Here is a 15660-nt window from a genome sequence, read left to right as displayed (position 1 = left end):
GATGAAAGTGAAAGAGGACAGTGAAAAAGTTGGCTTAAAGCTCAACATTCAGAAAACGAAGATCATGGCATCTGGTCCTGTCACTTCATGGCAAATAGATGGGGAAACAGTGGAAACTGGCTGACTGTAGTTTTGGGGGCTCCAAAATCACTGCAGATGGTGATTGCAGCCATGAAATTAAAAGATGCTTACTCCTTGGAAGGAAATTTATGACCAACCTAGACAGCATATTGAAAAGCAGATACATTACTTTGCCAACAAAGGTCCATCTAATCAAAGCTATGGTTTTTCCAGTGATCATGTATGGATGTGAGAGTTGGACTCAGAAAGCTGAGCGCCGAAGAATCGATGCTTTTGAACTGTGGTGTTGGAGAAGACTCTTGAGAGTCCCTTGGACTGCAAGGAGGTCCAACCAGTCCATCCTGAAGGAGATCAGTCCTGAGTGTTCATTGGAAGGGCTGATGCTAAAGCTGAAACTCCAATACTTTGGCCACCTGATGTGAAGGGCTGACTCATTTGAAAAGACCCTGATGTTGGGAAAGATTGAAGGTGGGAAGATAAGGGGATGATGGAGGATGAGATGGTTGAATGGCATCACTGACTCAATGGACATTAGTTTGGGCAAATTCTGGGAGTTGGTGATGGACAGGGAGGCCTGGCGTGCTGATGTTCATGGGGTTGCAAAGAGTCAGATACGACTGAGTGACTGAACTGATCTGAACTGAAGCATAATTTTATTGGCTTGCAAATTACTGTCAATGGCAAAGCAATAATTTATTGGGCAATATTTTTCATGCTTTATCTACCCTAAATGTCTCATGCTTCATTTCACATTTTCCATATATTGTGCTGCATTGTGCTTTCTGTGCTGTATTTGAGTGATTTCTTTTGCTCTATCTTCCCATTTAATCATCTTCCCTTCTGTCATGTAATGCTGTTGAATTTATTCACTCCTTTTTAACTTCATTGATTATAAAAATTCTGATGTAGAATTTAGTATTTAAAGACTGCACCCTCAACAGGGCTTCCCAGGTGGTGCTAGTGGTAAGAAGCCTCTGGTCAATGCAGAAGATGTATGAGACGTGGGTTTGATCCCTGGGTTGAGAAGATCCCCTGGAGAAGGAAATGGCAACCCAATTCAGTAACCTTGCCTGGAGAATCTCATGGACAGAGGAGCCTGGTGGGCTATAGTCCACAGCGTTGCAGAAAGTCAGGCATGACAGAAGCAACTCAGCATGCACACACACCCTCAACAGCCTCTGTAGCAATCCTGCAGGCAGATTGGGTGGGCAAACATCTGAAGAGGGAGTCAGCCAGGCTGCACGCAGTGGAGATGAACGCAGAACCCAACCTCCTGCCTGGATGATTCACTGAGACCCCTACCCCCTCAACCCCCACCTTCCCTTTAAACACTGTCATGGCTGAGCAGAATCTTTGGAGTTGGTCTCCGGACTTGAGTGTATCTCCTACCCAGATTGCTGGCTTTTCTGATGAAAGCACCTTTTATTTCTACTGACACTTGCCTCTTGAATTACTGGCTTTCGAGGGGTCAGCAGCTGAACTTGAGTCTGATAACATTTTGATGTTTGTGTGAAGAAGAGAAAGAGATGAATCTATAGTTCTCAATGATAACTGCTTTGGTTTTCTTTAAAGACACCTTCATTTATTTAAATATTTTTCTTGAAATATTTCAAGTTTTCCGTTAATCAGAATGTCTTAAGCATTATGCTGCTGTAATGAATCACTTAAATTGCCAGGTTATATTTTAAAACTTTGGTTGCATGAATATTTACTGTAAAACAACAAGGACAATGATTTCTATTTTTATAGTTAATGAGAAGATTTGGAAAAATGATTCCAGTTGGTAAAAGTGAATGCAGTGCATCCTCAAAATTTTGTCAAAGTGAATATGGTGTAATTAGAAGAGCAGTGGAAGTGTCCTTATTAAAAGTTGAGCCACCCACACCTTAAGGTGGAGCTGAGCCACCAATAACAAGATGCTGCTTGAGCCTTCTTAAAATTCCCCTCCTTCTCACTGTACAACTCCCTTTCTTAGTACATTTTCCCACAATTTTCAAAATATTTCGCACTCTTAACTCATTAAATAGTTACTTCCTTTATTGGAGCAATTAAGCCTGAATTTGGATCTCCCAGTGTAATTGTGATGACAATATTTACATGATTAATTACATTTAATTATACTATATATATATATGGTCTTAAACCTAGCCTTAAAAATAAACCTTCTGTTATTCTTTAGGTTGAATCTGTCGTCTTCCTGAACTTTTATGTCAATTCATTCTTCTTTCTTTAAAGAACACAGTCTCCTTTTTGCTATGCTAGACAGCAGTTTGGCTTTGCTCTTTTTCCTTCAAAACTCCTACTTTTATTTTGCTCCCAAGGCCCCCAGTAGTTAAGGCATCCTTGACTTGAGGCTACCATTTCCTCCTCTGCCTTTCCATCTGTCACGCACCCTTGAACATGCCTAATATGCGCCCTTACCAGAGTCCTGCCTATGCTGAGATTCTTATTTATATCTTAATCATTTTCTATATAAAATACTACCTCTGTCTCCTTTACAGCCTTCTTAAATCTTTAATCTGTGGTTTCAGATGATCTAGGATTCTGCTGCTACACCATGTTACCTCTGCATTTTTCAAAGCTCTATATTCTCGACCTTTTCCTATAATCTTTAATGGCTTTTCATCCCTTTTTAAACTCAGTTACCAGCTCACTTGCTTTATCCTTGCTATCTTTTAAAGTTCCTTATGCTATTCTCTTGAAATGGTCCCATAAAAAATATCACAGCACAGTATACCTAATCTCGATTGCGTTTCTGTGTTTATTTTCACAGTATTATTCAACATACAGTAGTTGAACTCCTACACTCTGTGCTAAAAAATGTGGTGTGCACTGAATATAAAATATACTGTGTACATGTCATCTGTTGTTCTGTTTACTGAACTGATTACTCAGTGTCATCATTATGAACCTAGATTCCTATTCTAGGTATAATAAAGGGATGACTTTAAAATTGAATGAGACGAGAAGCTCCTTACATTTTGAATTCTTGATCTCTGCTTTTTGTGGTTTCCTGTATTTCTCTGTGTTGTCTCGCTTGTTTCAGTGAGGATATCAAGAACCTCTCTCCCTACCTTTTATTTCTGCTTTTTCTTCCCAAAGTCTAGAGCAACACATTTATAATGAAAATAGCACATAAAGAGTAAATAGCCTGAGAATTTTATCCTATCCTTTTAAGGTGGTAGGAGTTCACCACAAAAATAAGATGTGGAAATTTAGTAGTTGCACTTGGGACGCTGAATTTTATCTCCTCACATGCATGTTTTGCTTATGCCATGGTGTTCTATACTTCTGCATGACTGTTGGATACACAGGTTCAAAATAAAGATGTTTTTAAATCTGTCCATGAGGTAGCTAGGGTATGCTAAGAATTTACTCATCTCTAAAATGCATGTGCCATGGTCACTCATTGAGGTGAAGAGAATAACATGAAGCCTTTTAGGAATGACGATGCTTTATGTCAGAAAAGCTATTTTTGAATTTTAAAAATGTATAGTTATTTGTAGTCTTGTTTTTCCTTTTCAAGTAAAGTTTTTTAGGCCATGTGTCAAGAGATTGCATTTTCTGTAGATTAGTGCAGCATGAAGAAATAAACTTAAAATGAATTTTGTGTGTATTTAACCTTATAAACTTGTGACTCTCATTTGTCTTTGGAAGCAATTAGATGTAGACCTGGAGACAGAGCATGGGAAGGAACCTGACTGTATAAATGGAAGAGACATCTGAAATGCTGAAGAACAAGGACTTCCAAGCTATGAAGTGTTTGCAACTATTTTCTGATCCCTCTTCACCCTGGGAAAAGTGAGCTTGAATGTAAGTGGTTGGATATAAACTGAATTGTGTGTTTGTTTGTTTGTTTGTTTTAATGTGTAACATTGAGCAGTGAGAAACTTTCTATCATTATTTTTAACAAACTCTGCTCTGCCTGCCCTGCTCCTCCAATATACGCAAGACATTGACGGAAAGTTCAGTCCAAGGCCTTTGGGTGAAAAATTCATGAAAAGTCCTCTTATGTTGGTTGGTAATTATATGTAACTCTCACCACCATTCGTCTGAGACAAGGAACAGACAGGAAAGGAAGAAAGAGGAGAGTGGTCTGCGGCCTCCACAAGCCCCAGCAGTTATTTGTCAGGGGTGGCTAGTCCTGGAGAAGGCAGGAGGGTCACTGGGGGGGAGTCTGAGATAAAGTCTTCCTCCAAGAATAAAATCAGGAAGATTCAAAATGTAATGGATGAGATTAGTTATCTGTGGAAGTGACATACCCTAAGGAACAGCCAAAAAGATTATGTGGAGAAATTCAGAGACACCCTGAGGAATCTGACCGTGGTGGCAGCTTGATGGTATCCCTCTATTTCCAGTAAGAATCTAATCAGGGTAAATGGATGAAGCTGTAACACAATCAAGCAAGAACTTAATCTGTGATAGTGAATAGATTAAGTATTCCAATCACAATCAATTGTACTGTAACCCACCTGAAGAGAGAACATACCAGCAGATGGTGGGGGTGGTGGGGGCGTCTGTGAGAAAGTGGGGAGACCAGGGAGCCAGGATTTGTCTGTGACTCCTGCTCCCTCCAGCGTGAGAAGGGCAGCCTCAGCACTCCACTTCCAAACCCAAACCTCTGTTTCATAGTAATTTGTATTTCAAAGGCTTTATTCACATGTGGATTTGCCTACAGGGGCAAGAGCATGCTCATTAGCAAAGCAGCGTTCCCTATCAGTTTGGAGGCCAAAGGACTGCATTTTAGAATTAAAATAACAGCCAAAGAGCAGTCAGCAAAATGAATAAAGTAATAGGATCCCGTTAATTCAACAGCTTCTATGGAACAACTACTATATTTAAGCCACTGGCCTAGGAGGTGGGGATCCTGTGACAGTAAGAGAAAAGCCATGCCCACGTGGAGTGTTCGTTTTAAAAAGAAAGACAGACATTAAACAATTAGGTACCCAATATATTATTTTGTTGCGATTATGATTATTCATAGGCAGAAAATTCACAGGATTTATTTGAACAGAAACAAACAAACAAACAAAAAAACTGCAAAGGCCCCTGAATTGATCTGAGCTTTAAAGAAAGCTCTTAGGAGATGCTCCCTTTGGTTGATTTATGCTTACAAAGGGGACACTCGCAGAGTCGGAAACAACTGAGCAGCTATCACTTGCACTTACAAAGGGGAAAGGGCTGGAGGAAAATGAGAATAAATACAAGTGATAGGGACAGAGTGAAGGGACAAAGTAGGTGTTTAAATAGTTAATCCCACTAGGAGATTATAAGTAGAAAAAATATGGGAGACCCCTGTAAGTTAGTGATCACTTGAGAGAGCAGGTTTGCTTAACTACAAAACCAAGCAGGCTTGCTTAGCAACAAAACCGTGCAGCAGAGGCACGAGGCATGGCTCAAAACTGTAAAACAACGGCGGCATGAGACCCACATCTGCCCAGTGAGCTCAGTGAGTCAATGACCCCCAGGACATGCTCTCTGCACACATGATAAACAATAATTTGTGGACGTAGCTTGACCATGAAGGGACAAAAGTACTCCCGTGCTCAACCTGGAGGAGGAGCTGATGATGGAAGCATTTCCACTTAAGAAAGACAAAGAATATCTTCTTCCCCTCCCCACTTTTCCTTTGATTATAAAACTGTAGCCAGTAAGTTCTCAGGGCATGGCATTTCTCACCCGCCTGCTTGTAAACCTCACAAGGGTCCTATTCTAATAAATCACCTCTTATCTATCACTTTGCTCTTGCTGCATTCTTCTCTGCACTGAGACATAAAGGACTATGGCACCAGAGCTCTTTGGAGTCCCTTTAAGGACACGAAACTATTTCACAAGTTGAGGGAGTAAAATTAGATGAATACTGTGTATATAGTGATGTCAGTAAGTAGCTCAAAAATGACCTGTAACAAAACAATTATCCACAGAGAAACGATTTAGAAAGACTTGCTAATATTTAAGATTGGCTCCAAGAGAGACTTAGATAGTGACCCACATTCCAGAGATAATGCGCTCTTCAGAAATGAATACCTTCCAGTATTTTTAGAACAGATAGCCTTCACAATTTTATATCCCTGGAGTTGACCAGGGATCAGAATTATCTATGCTCACTCCCAAAACAAAAACAAAGATTTCTGGAGACAGCTTCTTTTTGTGTTATTGATGCAGTCCCTCTTAATAGCCGGACAATCAGCTAACAGGAGGTAAGACCCATCTAGGGATTCAAGAGTGGCCGGCATAAAGGTGAGATGACTGCCTGGCAGGCTACAGTCCAAAGGGTCACGGAGTCAGACACGACTGAAGTGACTTAGCACGCACACCCGACTGCAAATAAATGCTGAAAACAGAGCGTTCTGCTCTAATTTCCTGTTCGAGACAGAGAAGGGTTATTGAAGTTTTAGAGTGAGCAAGTGCATGCTTTGAGTGGGTCTCAAGGGCGCTCGAGCAGAAGCTGCATCACCCAGACACGTGTTAGGAGTGGGGGAATTGCCAAACCCTGCTCCATGGAAAAGAAGGGAGAGACACATGTCAGCTCCCCAGTCAGAAATCACATCAGAAAGGGAGTGAGAGCAGGTGAAGCAGCAAATCTAAATGTGAATCCGAAGCTGCACCTCCTTCCGTGTAGTTGCTAAGTCGTGTCTGACTCTCTGCATCCCCACGGACTATAGCCTGCCAGGCTCCCCTGTCCGTGAGTTTCTCTAGACAAGAATACTGGAGAGGGTTGCCATTTCCTCCTCCAGGCACCTCCTTACAGAAATACAGAGAAAATATTTTGGAGAGAAGCTCCAAAAATTGTGAAGAAAACCATTTTACTGACTGGGGCTAAGACTATACTGAGACAGAATTTAAAATTGTATACCTTAAGCTTTTATTGAGAAATTATTTGTTTGGAGTGTTATGCTAAACATTATGGGGGCTTAACAAATTCTGCTTTTTAGAAGTCTGCACTTTCATAAATGCAAGATTTGGTGCCAAAGCTGCTCAGCAGAAAGAAAATCAGCACAAGAGAAGATGGATAGGTGGAAGGAGACATGGTTGGATGGATGGATGGAAGGAAAGAAAGAAGGAAGGAAAGGATATTCTAAAGCACCATATACATAGGGAAGGGTTAAATTTTTTCCCTGGGTCTCTAGCTTGTGAAATCTTAAGTGAAACATTATTTTCTTCTTATTTTCTACCCCCTGTGAATTGTTTGCTTGACATTCAAGACAGAATATTTCACACTCTTAGATGAAGGCTATTTGTTTTGTTTTCTTCTGAAAGTCCATTGGGTAGTTTTCATCAAGGAGTCTTCATGGAAGTTTTAATATGTATAAAAGAGGATCTTACTTTAAATAACTGTGGAGGGAACCAACCACTGACCCAAAAGCAGGAAAGAAGAAAGAAAAGGTTTAAAAATGATGGACCAGAAATAGCAGACAGCAAGGGCTGCACTACTTTCAAAAGACATAGAGGAGAAAACAGTTTAAAACCATTTGCAAAGAGACTGACATGATTAAATTTTTCAATAATGCAAATCTGCTGTTGTTGTTTACTCACTGAGTCATGTCCGATTCTTTGCAACCCCATGGACTATACTCCACCAGGCTCCTCTGTCCATGGGACTCTCCAGGCAAGAATACTGGAGCGGGTTGCCCTTTCCTTCTGGTGATCTTCCAATCCAGGGATTGAACCCACATCTCCTGCATTGGCAGGCAGATTCTTTATCTCTAAGTCACCAGAGAAGCCCAATAATGCAAATAACAAATGTTAACACTCCTTCAGAACCACATTTTAGACTTGCAAAGGGGTTTTAGAAATATTCCTGTATAACCTCCTTGTTTTTATGGCTGAAAAACCCTGAGGTTCAAGATAAGTCCATAATCTTGGCAGGGTTGAACATTACTTGGTGGTGATTATTGTTACCATTTAGTGGCAGGGCTGGAATTAGTAACCAGTTGGCCTGACTCCCAGTCCATTCATTGTTTTTTTCAACCTTACATCCTCATTCCACTTCAAATTAATTTACCTGTTACAATACACTTAAAAAAAAGTTTTACATGTTTATTCTAATTCATTTAGATTAATAAAATTTTTCTGAAACACATGCAGATACTCTGCTCAACAGTGGTTCCCAAACTTAACGTTATAGACAGGTTACCTGGAGCACTGTTAAAGCAGAACTAGCTGGGCCTCCATCCGGGAGAGTTTACTGAGTTCTAACATGATGCTGAGGTTGAAGTACATTTTTGTTTTAAATAAAGTTTTTAAAATTATTTATTTATTTGGCTACTCTGGGTATCAGTTGCAGCACACATCCACATTTTTATTAGCACTTTCCTGAGCACTGGTCCTAGGAGACAGACAATGGTTAAGCAAACCATTCTGGAAAGTTGGATGAGAAGAACTGACAATTTTCAATGAGAGAACAACATGGGACTAATTACCAGTTAGTAAAGAATCTTCCAGCAATGCAGGAGACCTGGGTTCGATCCCTGGGTTGAGAAGATCCCCTGGAGAAGGGAACAGCTACCCACTCTAGTATTCTTGCCTGGAGAACCCCATGGACAGAGGAGCCTGGTGGACCACAGTCCATGGGGTCACAAAGAGTTGGACACAACGGAGCGACTAAGCACAGCACAGCTTAGTAGGTGTTAGCTCTATCACCATTCAGAGGTGTAATCAGTAGCCTCTTTCCAGGCCAAATAGGCCTTTACAAACACTTCTCTCTTCCCCACATCCTCTTCCTACGCCCTGCCTGGCACACTCCCCATCCCCAGCCTTACTCCTGGTCTTTCAGATTGTCATGGGAATTCCTTCCCCATCTTCTCCTTGTACCCTGTATCTCTGTCTCACTGAACTGTAATTGTGAGTGATGCTTTGAAGGCTCACTTCCCTCCAAAGACTTTAAACATCTTGAGGCAATATTCTTCATCTACATTTTCAGCACTTTGAGCCTAACACAGCAACAGGTACGGAAATAACATCTGTTGAATGAATGCTTTTATCAATGAGGATAACTCGAGAGAAAATAAATATAATATCCATATGATAGAACTAATTCTCTGTGAGTGAAATGCATGGTTCTCAGTTATATGTTTATTATCTATCCATCCATCCATCCATTTTATCCTTAGCAGGCCTAAAGCATGTGAACATGTGTAAATGTAATTTCACATGATACAAAACATTTCATGCAAGTATTCATCAAGTACTACCCAAAAGTTTAGCACCATTGATGATAATACATTTATTTATTGCTGTACAATCTCCTCTAGAGATGGGATTTTACAATGTACCATCTCCTCTAGTGTCTAGGATTTTACAATGGGAGAAAAAAAACCTTTGATAAAACCTGAGGTCCTTCTAACCACATCTACTCTGGTAGGAATCAGATGCTGAATTTATTTGATGATACTCCTGGCTGGACCTAAGAACCTTACAGTTTACTCACTTCCATTTTAAGAATTCTAATTTTTGAAATTTTGTCTTTATTAAATATATGTCTCTTAGTTATGTTTTCTGGACTTGTATGGAATAAATATGATATTCTTTTTCATATCAGTACCTCAAATTCCTAAAGATAGTCATCATGGTCCATCCAGCATGTTTTCTTTAGTCAAAAAAGGGATTTAAAAAAAAAAGAAAGAAACTGTGTTTTTTGCATTTTTTAAGAAAGAAATACTTATCCAGTACCTTTACTAATTCAAATACAACTATATGTTTACATGGTATACATGGTATATATCACCATCTAGATACATATCAGAATGTAATCTCATCCAGAAGGGATATGTGGGAATGTGCAAATCAACTTTGAACTAAAAATACAAACAAGTACAAATGATATACACTCATTAAGAGAACTTAACAACCAGATTTCTGTGTTATCCTATTTCAATTTCCAATTTTACAAGAGCTTTTTGGTCACTGGTAGTGTCCCTGCTTCCATTTCTCACTTACAGACTATATTCACTCGAACATTAGGAGCAGCAGCAGAAGAAAATCTGAAGTGGCCATCTGCTATCCAGCCTTAGAATCGTCCTTAATTTTGTTTCATGGTGACACTCCTGCCTGGTTCAAGACATAGCTGACAGACCTCCCTTTCACTTGAAGTCTCCATGTCCGATAAAAAATGGGATACTTGAGTTTATGCAGCTGTTCACCAGCTAATTATCTGCAATCATTTCTGATTACTTAATAGGCCATGGTAGGATGTGTGTTTGCTGCTATGCAGAGTTTACACATTAGGTTTTAATGCGCTGATATAGTTAATTGTTTTGCTCACTGCTGCCTGTTAATAGACCATTCCTGAAAATGAGACCATATCTCAGTGGAATTTGGTTATTTATTTTAAATAAGTAATAACTACAAACTCAGATCCTAGATCCAGTGTTTACCATTTTAAGAACACACTTTTTAAAAATGCTGTATCATTACTAATGTGTTCAAATTATTCAAGTTTGGAGAAAACGAGTTATTAAACTAATGAGTCCATAACTGACTCAAATACTTAGATTTAACATTTTTCCTGCTCTGTTCAGTTTCCTAAATTGTTTTCTGCCATTGATAGCAAAATAAATTCTTTTTAAATGGAGCCAAAAACTGAGTGTAATAATATGAGAAAGATATATGCATATTAAAAGCAGATGAATATTTATTAATATGTAAATGAAGATACCAAGGCTAAGGATTGGAATGAAAGAGACGTGCATTAGGTATGGAATTGTTCTAATGAGACTGCTCCTTTGTTTTTCAGTTTTGCATTTTATGATAGCATTTAGTACAAAAAGCTAGTGCTCAGCTTTAAAAATTTACAAGGCTCTTCTTTTGTTAACTGTCTATATATTTGTGTTTCTGAAAGCTAAAAATGGAGGCTTAGTGTCCACATAGATGCTTTGGGCCTTTCTGTTTGTCTTTTCCTTTCTGTTGACAAGATTCTTTTCCTACCATCATTGTTTCATCTCTTTTAACTTCCTGTTATTTTTTCCCTCCTTCAGCCAATAGTATTTGAATAATAAACAGAAAAATTTTCAATCCTAAAACCCTTGGACTCTTGGAGTTTTTCAACCCTAAAACTCTTGGAGGAGGTCATTATTAGCCCTACCATAAGCCCCACTAAGCAGATGACCCACAAACTGGGAAACAATTAAACCAAAGAAGTTTTCACACTGTTACGAAAGTTCTAGGAACAACAAAAGATTTCTCAACCTGGGGATCCAGCAAAGGGACTTAAAACACCCAGGGAATTTGACTTTGAAGTCCAGGGGACTTAATTAGAGAACTTGCACAGGACTGGGCAAACAGACTCTTGGAGGGCACAAACAAAACTTTGAATGCACCAGGACCCAGGAGAAAGGAGGAGTGATCCCACAAGGGACTGAGCCAGACTTGCCTGTGAGTGTCCAGGAGTCTCCAGCAGCCTGCTGTGGGGTCGGGGCACTGAATGCAACAGTCCTGGGAGTGGAGTGCTGGCATAAGTCTTTTTCAGGGATGTTGCCATTACCCCTACCGTCCTTTAGCCTGAGGCCAAACTACAGGGAGGGAACACAGCCCCACCCATCAACAGAAACTTGGATTAAAAATTTACTGAGTAAACTTAAAAATGTCTGGTGTAACAGGCAAATTTGGCCTTGGAGTACAGAATGAAAAAGCTAACAGAGTTTTGTCAAGAGAATGCACTGGTCATAGCAAACACCCTCTTCCAACAACACAAGAGAAGACTCTACACATGGACTTCACCAGATGGTTAATACTGAAATCAGATTGACTATATTGTTTGCAGCCTAAGATGGAGAAGCTCTATACAATCAGCAAAAATAAGACTGGTAGCTGATTGTGGCTCAGATCATAAACTCCTTACTGCCAAATTCAAACTTAAATTGAAGAAAGTAGGGAAAACCATTATACCATTCAGGTATGACCTAAATCAAATCCCTTGTGATTATACAGAGTAAGTGACAAATAGACTCAAGGGATTAGATCTGATAGAGTGCCTGAAGAACTATGGAGGGAGGCTCAAAAAAGGCAAAATGGTTGTATGAGGAGGTCTTACAAATAGCTGAAAAAAGAAGAGAAAGGCAAAGGAGAAAAGGAAAGATATATCCATCTGAATTCAGAGTTCTGAAGAATAGCAAGGAGAAATAAGAACGCCTTCCTCAATGATCAGTGCAAAAAAATAGAGGAAATCAATAGAATGGGAAAGACTAGAGATCTCTTCAAGAAAATTAGAGATACCTAGGGAACATTTAATGCAAAGATGGGCACAATAAAGGATAGAAACTGTATGGACCTAACAGAAGCAGAAGCTATTAAGAAGAGGTGGCAAGAATACACAGAACTATACAAAAGACATCTCAGTGACCCAGATAACCATAACAGTGTGATCACTCACCTAGAGCTGGACAGGCTGGAGTATGAAGTCAAGTGGACCTTAGGAATATTACTAGGAACAAAGCTATTGGAGATGATGGAATTCCAGTTGAGCTATTTTAAACCCTAAAATATGATGCTGTGAAAGTGCTGCACTCAATATGCCAGCAAATTTGGAAAACTCAGCAGTGGCCACAGGACTGGAAAAGGTCAGTTTTCATTCGAATTCCAAAGAAGGGCAATGCCAAAGAATGCTCAAACTACCACACAACTGCACTCATCTCACACGTTAGCAAAGGAATGCTCAAAATTTCTCCAAGCCAGGCTTCAGCGATACACGAACTTCAGATGTTCAGATGAGAACTTCAGATGCTAAAGCCGGATTTAGAAAAGGCAGAGCAACCGGAGATCAAACTGTGAACACCCATTGGATCACAGAAAAAGCAAGAGAATTCCAGAAAAACATCTACTTCTTCTTCATTGACTATGCTAAAGCCTTTGATGACATGGATCACAACAAACTGTGGAAAATTCTGAAAGAGATTGGAATACCAGATGACCTTACTTGCCTCCTGAGAAATCTGTATGCAGGTCAAGAAGCAACAGTTAGAATGGACATGGAGCAATGGATTGGTTCCAAATCAGGAAAGGAGTACGTCAAGGCTGTATATTGTTACACTGCTTATTTAACGTCTATGCAGAATACATCATGAAAAATGACAGACTGGATAAAGGACAAGCTGGAATCAAGATTGCCAAGGGAAATATCAATAACCTCACATACAAAGATGACACCACCCTTATGGCAGAAAGCAAAGAGGAATTAAAGAGCCTCTTGATGAAAGTGAAAGAGGAGAGTGAAAAAAGTTGGCTTAAAATTCAACATTCGAAAAACCAAGATCATGGAATCTGGTCCCATTCCTTCATGGCAAATAGATGGAGAAACAATTGAAACACTGAGAGACTTTATTTTCTTAGACCCCAAAATCACTGCAGATGGTGACTGCAGCCATGAAATCAAAAGACACTTGCTCCTTGGAAGAAAAGCTATGACCAACCTAGATAGCATATTAAAAAGCAGAGACATTACTTTGCCAACACAGGTATGTCTAGTCAAAGTTATGGTTTGTCCAGTAGTCATGTATGGATGTGAGACTTGAACCATAAAGAAAGCTGTGTGCTAAAGATTTGATGCTTTTGAACTGCGGTGTGGAGAAGACTCTTGAGAATCCCTTGGCAAGCCAGGACTTCATACCAGTCAACCCTAAAGGAGATCAGTCCTGAGTTTCACTGGAAGCACTGATGCTGAAGCTGAAGCTCCAATACTTTGGCTACCTGATGTGAAGAGCTGACTCATTTCAAAAGACCCTGATGCTGGGAAAGATTGAGGGGAGGAGGAGAAGGGATGACAAAGAATAAGATGGTTGGATGGTATCACTGACTCAATGCATATGAGTTTGAGTAAGCTCCGGGAGTTGGTGGTGGACAGGGAAGCCTGGGGTGCTGCAGTCCATGGGGTTGCATAGCATCACACAGGACTGAGTAACTGAAATGCTCTGAACTGAAAACCCTTGGCTTTTATTCTGCGACTTCCAAGGACAATAGTGTTGACCCACTTTCTGTGTTTGGGGGCCTTGTTCTGTCTTGTGAAGCATTGGATTCACCTGTTTAAAAATGGATTTCTGCAACTGGGACCCTCTGTACTGCTTGGATTCATCACTCTGGTTGACCTGTAACCCTTGGCTGTCTCTATTCTTCATAAATGATGGCTTTTCATAGTTCTTTCACACATTTTAATCCTAAATTTCTGACGTGTAATTGAAAACATAAAGCTCAGCCCAGCACCTTCTTCCTGAAACCTTATGAGGTTCCAGACTCCAGCACACCTCCTCCTGCTCCCACACTTCCCTCACCCATCTCCCCTCCATCTGGAGTCCTGCTCTGCCAGTGAAACCCACATCCTTCTCTGAGGCTACTACCCCTGCTACATCCTTCCTCTCTGGGACCTCCCTCAATAATAGCTGTGATGGGAGCAGGAGGGGGAAGATTAATGAAGATAATAAAATGAACTCTCCTGTTCTGATGGCCAGGGGCTGTGCTCAGCCCTTCACAGGGATATAGCACTTTACCCTTAAAACAGTGTTGGAGACAGCACCATCACCACCACCACCACCTAACAGGTGAGGTAAGTTAAGACTCAGTACACAGCATCCCAATCCTAATCTTACCAGTTTAGTTCACTCACTCAGTAATTTCCGATTCTTTGTGACCCCATGGACTGCAGCACACCATGCCTCCCTGTACATTACCAACACCCTGAGCTTGCTCAAACTCATGTCCATTGAGTCTGTGATGCTATCTAACCATCTTTTCCTCTGTCGCCCCCTTCTCCTCCCGCCTTCAACCTTTCCCAGCATCGGGGTCTTTTCCAACGAATCAGCTCTTTGCATCAGGTGACCAAAGTATTGGAGTTTCAGCTTCAGCCATCAGTCCTTCCAAAGAATATTCTGGACTGATTTCCTTTAGGATTGACTAGTCTGATCTCCTTGCAGCCCAAGGGACTTTCAAGAGTCTTCTCCAACATCATAGTTCAAAAGCATCAATTGTTTAGCACTCAGCTTTCTTTATGGTCCAGCTCTTCACATCCATACGTGACTACTGGAAAAACCATAGCTTTGACCATACAGACCTTTGTTGGCAAAGTAACATCTTTGCTTTTTAATATGCTGCTTAGGTTTGTCATAGCTCTTCTTCCAAGGAGGCAGGGTCAGGGATATGACAGGCCCTTGAACTAGCAGTCTGACTTAAGAACTCAATTGTTTTCTAGCATCTAGCAATTAAACACTGTAACTACCATATTGCACAACACTGGCAGAATAGACTCCTTTTCTCCTTTGCTTAGAAGGCCCTCTGATTGGATCATTAACCCAGCTGGGTCCTGATGCACACTGGCTTCTCCTCTGCCATGGGCTCCCTAAGGGGAGAGAGTGACATTTACATCTTTGGAACAAAGACCTGGCCCATCTTAGAAACTCCATTTGTAGCAGCAAAATGGAGTGAATTCACCCTTTACAGATTTTCCCCGTTTTTGCCTTCATATTCCCTATAATCTAGCCAAACGGGATTCTTTGCTATTCCCCACACTTTCCCTGTATTCTGGGCTATATTTACTGAGATGCATTTGTACATATGCAGATCTGCACCCAAGTGAAATTCCAGTAGCCCTCTGTC

The 15660-nt window shown here is 40.4% G+C and overlaps 1 long non-coding RNA gene across 3 annotated transcripts in view; it reads right to left on the bottom strand.

Annotated features, from left to right (window-relative positions):
* The window catches only part of LOC104981036, a 57924-nt gene extending 46349 nt beyond the window's left edge, over positions 1-11575 (bottom strand). For all 3 annotated transcript variants that reach the window (XR_824331.1, XR_824332.1, XR_824333.1), the window contains exon 1: positions 11453-11575. This is a non-coding gene — a long non-coding RNA (uncharacterized LOC104981036). The remainder of the gene's footprint in view (positions 1-11452) is intronic.
* Between the last annotated feature and the right edge of the window lie 4085 nt (positions 11576-15660).

Source organism: Bison bison, unplaced genomic scaffold (genome assembly GCF_000754665.1).
Source record: "Bison bison bison isolate TAMUID 2011002044 unplaced genomic scaffold, Bison_UMD1.0 scf7180017864514, whole genome shotgun sequence".
In the NCBI taxonomy this organism is placed as follows: domain Eukaryota; kingdom Metazoa; phylum Chordata; class Mammalia; order Artiodactyla; family Bovidae; genus Bison; species Bison bison.
Note: the sequence above shows the minus strand (reverse complement) of the source record. Positions and strands in the feature narration are given on the sequence as shown.